Genomic DNA, 8611 nt, shown 5'->3' with positions numbered 1-8611 from the left:
TGAGACTTGAGCTTTCAGAACTGAAGATCTACTAAATCAGTGTTTATTATCTGGTTCTCACTCAGTGGGCGGCTCGGTGTGACGTTTTTATACTCATAAGATAGGAAATGGGACGGACACAGATGAGAAATTCTGTGCAAAAATTGACTTACTTGCTAACCCATTGATTTACTGTGAGCCCCCTGATCTGAAATAAGGTGAATGTGAATGAAGACTGGTTTAGACAAGATTTTGATGGTGGCGTTTTATTCTTAAAGTAAATACACCATTTAAAGGTAATTGAAGCCTCTTACAGATGCCGCTTTACGCTACGTAATGAAGGCCTCTCGGGTCAGCGAGACGAAGCTAACGCTGCGTATTGATTCACTGTCGAAATGAATCATTAATAACGTGATCTGTTCCGATAAAGTCATCAACAGCTGGCACACTGCATGATCAGCAGCAATCATTCTCAGTGCCATGTTGCTGAAGTTCTGCCCAAGGCCCACAAACCACAAGCCGGACACAGCTGTGTTTAATTTAAGTAAATTTAAAGCATTTATTCTGCTGCTGAACGTCTCGCATGAACAAAGTTCATCACCAGTTTCATGCTGTTTGTGCTCCACCTACACATCATCAGTATCCTCATCATCTTCAGGCAAGGGACGTCCAAACCAGCAAACATGCTTGGTAGTTTATCGTGTTTGGAAATCTTGGTAAAATTGACATTGATTTGAATTTACCATAAAAATCACGGCAAGGTTTCCAAATAGGACCAGGGGAGTAGAAGGTGGGACGTGGCCCCCGGTGGCTTCGGCCACCTTTAAATCATATTCAGTGTCAACAAACTGTAGTCATAACTATAGAATTATTATTTACTATTGACCTATCAAAAGTAAGTCCTATAGGTCCATACTGTCCCTAAATTCTCCATCTCTAGAGCAAAAGCTAAATTAATTGAAATAATGCTAATGCGTAATTATGCTAATGCTATTCACTTCTCATCATCTGTTACTCTATTTTGTTCCTATGTCATTAGTTTTGTCAATTCACACATTCTAGTTAAACCATATTTCATGTTTACTTTAACATTAAAGTGTACTCCCATCTTGGCCAGGATTCAGATGACATCAACACCAACTGCGAAAAAAAAAGTTAAAAAAAGAAAAACATCTCAAAGCACATCAAACCTTATCGTACAGGGGCCTGGGGGATGCATGTATATCAATGTGAAGTCTGACATTCAAATGTTTGGGAACCTCTGATCCAGACCATAATCCAGATGGTGATAGCTGTCGCTGGCTGCGGCCTGTAATCTACTTACTACAGTTTTGGGAGAGCCCTCATCCCTCTGGTGTGAAATCCCTCTGCTGGGAAGTGTCTTCCAGGGGAACAGGGATGAATAATCTGCATCATCCTCATCGTCCACAGAGTGGTTCTTCATTCATAATTTAACACCACCTCCATTACATCTGATGAAAGCCACTGACCTGAAAATACAGAGGGAATGAGCTGCCTCAAGTATGGTGTTAACTTTGTCTATCTCCACCCTGTGCATGTCTCCAGCTAAAGTCCGTATTAGTCCAATGGCAGCACTGGGATCGGATCTGTAGTCTCTCTTTGTCCAGATGGGAAAGGGACACAGGTACAGTATATTATATTCGAAAGTAGCACAGAAAATGTTTCCAATATGATATATAGCATTTAATGTGGGATCCGGGGAATGAAATTGAAATGTTTCACGACAAAGAGAAAAATATTTTATTTCAAGGTGCTATCAAATGTTAAATATTCCAGGACATTTACACAAAAAACCACATGCTGGGCTGTTTATAAATGAAAGAACATCAAAGATTTCCTTTCAAAGTGTTTTTCTTTTGTATTTCATCATGCATTGTATACACAGTACAGTATGCATTTGTCCAAACAGAATTTCACTGAGGCTTTGTCCATGCTATAACCCTTAAACTTGCCTTTTCCCAGTTGCATTTGAAAAATGCATTATGCAGTTACTTATTTAAATGAGTGTGTGTGTTTGTGTGTGTGTGTGTGTGTGTGTGGGAGAGAGAGCTCACATTAATAGTATCCTTGTGGCCATACATTGTCCTGAGCTCAAACCTCTTTTATTAGACATTCTTTTGTTCTACTAATTTGATTGTGATGAACAATTGAAAAGGCTTAAACTTCGGTAACACGTAAACAGTAAATTAATGCATCATCGTCTTCCAACAAAGCACTTTTCCTTCCTTTGAAAACACAAGAAAAAGCTGTATTTAAATGACTAATTTATGCTTTAAAGGAATATTTTTAGACCAGATCTCCTAAAATTATGTTTTATAAGCAGGTTTTTGACCAACAGAACATCAATGCTCTCCCTTTTTCTTCCTTGTAAGACATGACCAGTTTCCACATTTAATATATAGGCTGCTTAATCGCAGCTAAATGCATTAGTCACCGTTGCCCGAGGCAAGGCCTGTTTTCACAGCGAATCATTTGCTGTGATATCTACTGCTACCATTCCCTTTAAGCTAGTTGCACCAAGTGTACTTCTTCTTCTTTCTGGTTTCTCCTACTAAGTTATTCACATCAAGCTTTTTAGAGATGAACTCATTTCTGAGCCAGTTTAAGAATCAATGTCCCCCGAAAGGTGGGGACAAAAAGGGCAAACGCAAACCTTTGTTAACACTCTACCCATCTTGTATTAGCATGGACATTTGTTTATATTAAGAACCTCAGTGTGACTCAAACGCACCATATGAGTCATGTGGGATTATGGGGCATACTCAATACAGCAAGAGCCCCAGTTTCACCACACACATACATAGACAGGGAAACTTTTCACAGACTGAAGTTGCCGCCTCAGCATGTGCGCTAAAACAAGGACAATGGATTTTTCTGTAATGCAGCCCAAATGTTCAACAGATGTGACAAGATCAAGTTTAAACTGACTTTAGAGGTTGAGCATTTTCCACAGAAGTGAAAAAATAGTGACTGATGGGAAGCGTTTGACCTGTCAAACATTGAACTGCTTTTGAAAATTGGGTAGTAACCCTACTGTAGGCTTCATATTATCATTATTTAGGGAACAGGATTAGGATAGATGGATGGATAGCCCAAAATATTTCGTTAAGGTAAAAGACGCTGCAGCTTCAGCAATGATGCCAAGAAACATTTACAAAGCGAATGTATCATATCATGTATCAGTATATCATTATACTACTGTAAACACCTGAACGACTTAATGGCCAAATGTAATAAAAGAATACTTTCCCTTTATATGCCTCCTCTTTAAAGGTGCAAGATCTGAGGCTCACAGCACATTTAAATTCCCTCTCAAGAACTCGAAACCTGTCAATAGAAAGTTGGCGGCTCACAAGCTAAAATGACTAACAGAGCAAACAATGAAAACTAAGTCGAAAGTGCTGGCAGAGTCAACAGTGTGAACCTGAGGAGCAACCGAAGGCTTCCGGATGGATAGTAGTTGCTTTCGGCTAAATTAATGTTTGGAAATGTAAATACAGCCTCTTCATCAGCCGTCTTAATGCTAAACAATTTTTTTTTTTTACCATAGCGTTGTAAATGGAGCTGCATCATGTTTCTCTTATGGACTTACGTATGTAGTGTGCGTGCTGTAGTTAGACCTAGTGCATAAACACTCAAAAGTAAACATGCGTGAAAAAAACAAAAAAAACTTTGATTCGGGGCATAATTAAGTCAACTTCAACAGGAGTTGCAAACTCTTTGAATGGGATGCATCTGTGCCATTATAGAGAAATGATTGTGGCCACTTTCATCCCCCGCGCAATTAGAAAAAGGACAAGATCAGTCAGAACCTTTGTCACTAATCATTCCTATGTTGTTTTTTCAACACTGGATCAGTCTGTTCCCTTTAGCTGAATGTCAACAACTTGATTTGTCCTTAAGGCCCATTTCACATCATTAGTGCTTGTGCTGTAGGTCAATGGGTGTCACAATGTCTTTATTATTTCAGGCACAGATTCCACTACATTTCAACACAAAAGGCTATTAAGTTATTATAGTGACATATGCGAGTCGTCACAAAGCTGTTGCCTACAAAATACTAATACCATTATTAATATTTGTATAAGTATATCAAGTTATGGACAGTATTATCTGTAACTACTACATCCAACTTCTCCTTACTTCTGCGCCACTACATCTGTTTGACAGCTTGAATTCCTCTTGATGATTAAAATATTGAGATGCTTTGTTATATTATATACTGTATACTACATATACAATAAAAAAATCATCATAATACTTGTTAAATCAGCCCTCGAAGAGGTTTCTACTTTCACATTTAATACACACAATCAATTTAAAATAAATGTTTTGATTGCAGTACTTTGTATACTTGGTCACCTTGTAAGTGAAACGCATGAAATAATTCCCATAACACTTCCCTGGCTCGTCGCTGGTGACCAACCACAGCTCAAAGTGACGCTGTCTGTGGCACTGCGGTGAAGCCCAGTGGACCACAACTACGGTTTGAACCCCCACACCCCAACCCCTCCTAATAAAACTGATTTGCTCTGGCGTGTATTGTTTTGGGAAAATAAATCAGTCGACTGTTTCCACTTCATGCACCCATGACATCATTTGTTTCCCCTCTTAACTCAATTATTGTCACTTAGTTCATCTATACGGCAACAATGACCTGTAGCTACAGTATACAGGGCCCTTCCCAATCTCTGAGGCAGGATGCAAAGGAGTAGGAAATGGTTACGCCTTGAGCCTGTAAGTTTGTCAAAGTTAAATACAAGAGAGCATATTATCCGCCTTATTTTTCTGTCACCCAATCCTCCTTTTCCCGCCTAGAAAATAAGCTTTAAGGTAATTGTGTCATTGTGTCATAAAGCACAGGGGGAAAAAAATGGTAATCCATTAAATTGTACTCAGTGTTCTCTGTTGCTTTTGTAGTGCAGAGCGTCACCACAGGATTTTAGATGAATTATGAATAATTGCCTTTGATCCAGAGAGCCTGACGAGTAATAACATTTAATGCTGTAGCTGATCAATGACACTTTTTATGTCCACTTGTGCCATCCCGTGGGCCATCCGGGTTGATATCATTTTCACAAAGGGAAGAGAATGGTGATTCACACCAGTTATATTCCCACCAAATGGTAACTTTTACTTTGGTTTACTTTAGTTGAACTTTTAACCTTTGCTTGCCTGATGCGTTCATCATCCGCTTAAACATTAAGTTGCTGTTAGTTTGGAAGCAAAACCACACGGTGAATAATTTAGCGCTAAACATGAGAGAGGCCTGATGTTATTGAACACACACTAGAAAAGGTCTTCGCTGTGTCAATTAGTTGATTAAGTATCATCTACCCCCTTGTTGCTGGTGGAAACCCGATCTGTTTTTAAACCGATTCATAGTACAGGGACAGTGGAGAGCAAGAGAAAGGGGAGTTTTTCAATTACATGTCAGCATATTTGACTGTCAGCCATCATTTGATCAAGCTTTTACTATAATTGCATGCATTTAATTAAGTATAATCGTTTCTGGGGGAATTTAATCAGTGTTGATTCAGCAACACACTGTGTAGAAGGCAAACAGGCCGCAGAACACGCTCAATTAAAATACAAGAGGTTTTATCATTAACAATATGTTGGTGTTTAATGAGAATCATACCACTTGATTCAACATTTTATTATTGTTTACACACAGGTCAAAGACATCAGCGCAGTAAGGGGGCGAATAGCTATGCAATGAAAACACAATTAGTGAGTGAAAAGTATTTCGTTTTTAATGTTGAAAAATGAAACACTGATGCACAGCGCTAATGTTTTAAAGGGTTCACCTAAAATCTGTCGTGTTTGAATACCATATCTTCCAACGTTATATTCCTTCCCTGTAGAAAAGAGTAAATAAGTGAGATATGGACTGAACATTGAGAGCAGCTACATCCATCCAAAAACAACATCCGTACACAGGTTTTTCAAGTTAATCTAATTTGGGTTTTCTTTATGAAAACTATCATGTGATCCAGGCGGCGGGTCAAACAGGGAAGGAGAGTCGAGACTGATGAGATCTGATCAAGAGGCGAATGTGTGTTTCTGTGGTTCTGTTTCAAAGGTCTCTGCTTCTGACCTAAAATGCATTTCAAATTCAAGCGGCTCCTCAAGCGTCTGCGTTTCAGGAGAAAAGAAAACTGGTGAAATGTGGACGTCGGGTCTAAACGTTGGCACAAAAGTAATACTTTTTAAAAAGAAAGAAATATCAGTGTGGTTGTTGCCCGGTTGTGAAAGAAGTGACAGTTTAAACAATAACAAGTAAAGTCTTCACTACAAAATGTTACTTCACTGAATGTACAGAAGTATCACTGGCTAAATACATACAACTATCAAAAGAAGCCCCATTAAGTACATAGCGTTATCATTATCTTTATAGACTTTTAAAAATATATATATATTTATTTGTAACATTTAAGGCTGTCAAGGCATCTTAATATACTCAATCAATAACTGTCTATTATATTTACTACTTTCATTGATATAATGAATACACGGCACATTGTCAGTTACCAATCAAAAAACCATTAACTAAACTTCCTAAAAATATGTAGGGGAGTTAAAAGTACATTTTTCCTCATTAAATGTTATTGACCAGAAGAATAAAGAAGGATAAAATAGAAATACTGCAGTAACGTACAAGTACATCAATATAGTACAACCGTACTACGTGCACTGACTCACCACTGTGAGACACACACAAGGAGCTCTGAGCGGAGCCTTAGTGCCTTTGCCCAGCAGGAAGCTTTCATCCTCCTAAATATTTAGTAAGCACCTGATTCTCAGCTGATGGTCCAGACCGTCCAGACGAGGCCTTATTAGGTCGGGAACATCACAAGATCCTCCACCACCTGCCAGAAGGCCGCACATCAACCGCAAGTGTCTTCCTTGGTGGAATTCTCTGGTTCACCTGCGAGGAGGAAATCGTTTTGCAGTGCGACAGATTATCCCAGAAACTGGTAGAAAGATACGTCACCGGTGGATTTGTATAAATCTGTGCTTTGCTGATCAAACACATGTTTAATCCAAAATATGACTATAACTGTTTACAGATCATTTCTGTCTATCAGCAAATATGAAGAAGCACACAAACTTTATAGTTTGCTGATTTAAGGAAAAGGCAGTTAAATAGCAAATCATTATGACAACTAAATCACAATAAAAGCACATTTTCTTGCACACTGATATTCAACTTCATACAAGCTTTATTGGGTTGAATTGCCATGAAAGGACTAAATGACATATTATTTTGATTTAAACAAGGAAACAAAATTCACAAACAAAATCAAAAGTTTCCAATACCAATACTTTGGCAAATAAAGCAAATATGATATACGCGTCTCGAGAGCACCACCGAATACTTGAGAAGATGAAGTTACTCATGACAAGCCGCTTTAATTCTTTATTTCCAGCTATGCTAGCTATGTGTCTGTGGGGATGGCAACGTTGTTCTGTTGGGCCAGACTGAAAGAAAACAAGAAAAACTATTGGAAGAATTTACATGAAATCTGGTATATAAATTCATGGTCCTACGAGGATGAGCCCTACTGATTTCTGTGATCCCCTAAAGCTTTTGCTCTTGCAACACCCTGAAATTGACACTTGCATTTTTAATTGAAATGTACCAAAAACTATTCTGTGAATTGCCATGGAATTTGGATCAGATTGAATAACTTTGTTGTCATCGTCAAGTAAAAAGTTTAACTGGTCGTTATTGAAAACCTGCAAAACATATTCTATCAGCCACAACTGGACGTGGTTTTTGCCCTACTCAGGAAATGTTAGCATGCTAAGCAAAGTTGACATGGTCAAATGTTGCTAATCCGTGTATACAGTATTGTATTTGCATTTAGGTCAAAACATGGCATTGCAGAGCCTTACGGAGCTGCTTTCGATGTAGAATTGTTGTGCTGTTAGAGTCATTTAAATTAAATTAACATTTCGTTCAAATACTTTATCCATCGATCTATCTACCTGTTTATCCACAACCTAGACGTTGATTTACAGATCAGAACGATGTGTGCTCGGGCCTGTGCATGCAGGCCTGCGCTAATCTCACCCCATGTCATCTCGCTGATAATCCATTCAGTTTGGTCTGATAAACAGAAATAGAAGGCAACAGGAGAGACCGGCATAAACAAATGCTCTTGAGCTTTCTTTGCTGACATTGTTTCTCTGAAAGAAATGGGAAAAACCAGGAGGTAGTTGAATTGCGTGACAAGGCACGTGGGTGTTCACCTAACAGATAGACACCCTGATGTAAATTACAATCAGGTTATCCGGTGAGAAGAGGGACAGCTCATCACGGATGGGCATGCAATTTGCATAAAAGTACACACTGCTGTAAAACCCCCATTGCCTGTGACATATGCCTTCGGTTCACGTTATCCAGGAACGCGCAGCGCCAAGACAACGCGCTTTGAAAAAGATTCACGAGCATTGTAGAGAACCAGGTCACTCCTCCTTGTTAAATTTTTATTTTCATAAATACAGCAGCTCTGAGTGTTGTTAATACTTGTGTGTTTCAGTTTGTTCGTGTAAGCCAGACAGTTTTCAGCAGCAGCCTCCTGGGCTTGTCTGCAGCCAAACA

The sequence above is a fragment of the Pungitius pungitius genome, chromosome 1 (genome assembly GCF_949316345.1).
Source record: "Pungitius pungitius chromosome 1, fPunPun2.1, whole genome shotgun sequence".
In the NCBI taxonomy this organism is placed as follows: domain Eukaryota; kingdom Metazoa; phylum Chordata; class Actinopteri; order Perciformes; family Gasterosteidae; genus Pungitius; species Pungitius pungitius.
This window is presented reverse-complemented; position numbering follows the sequence as displayed.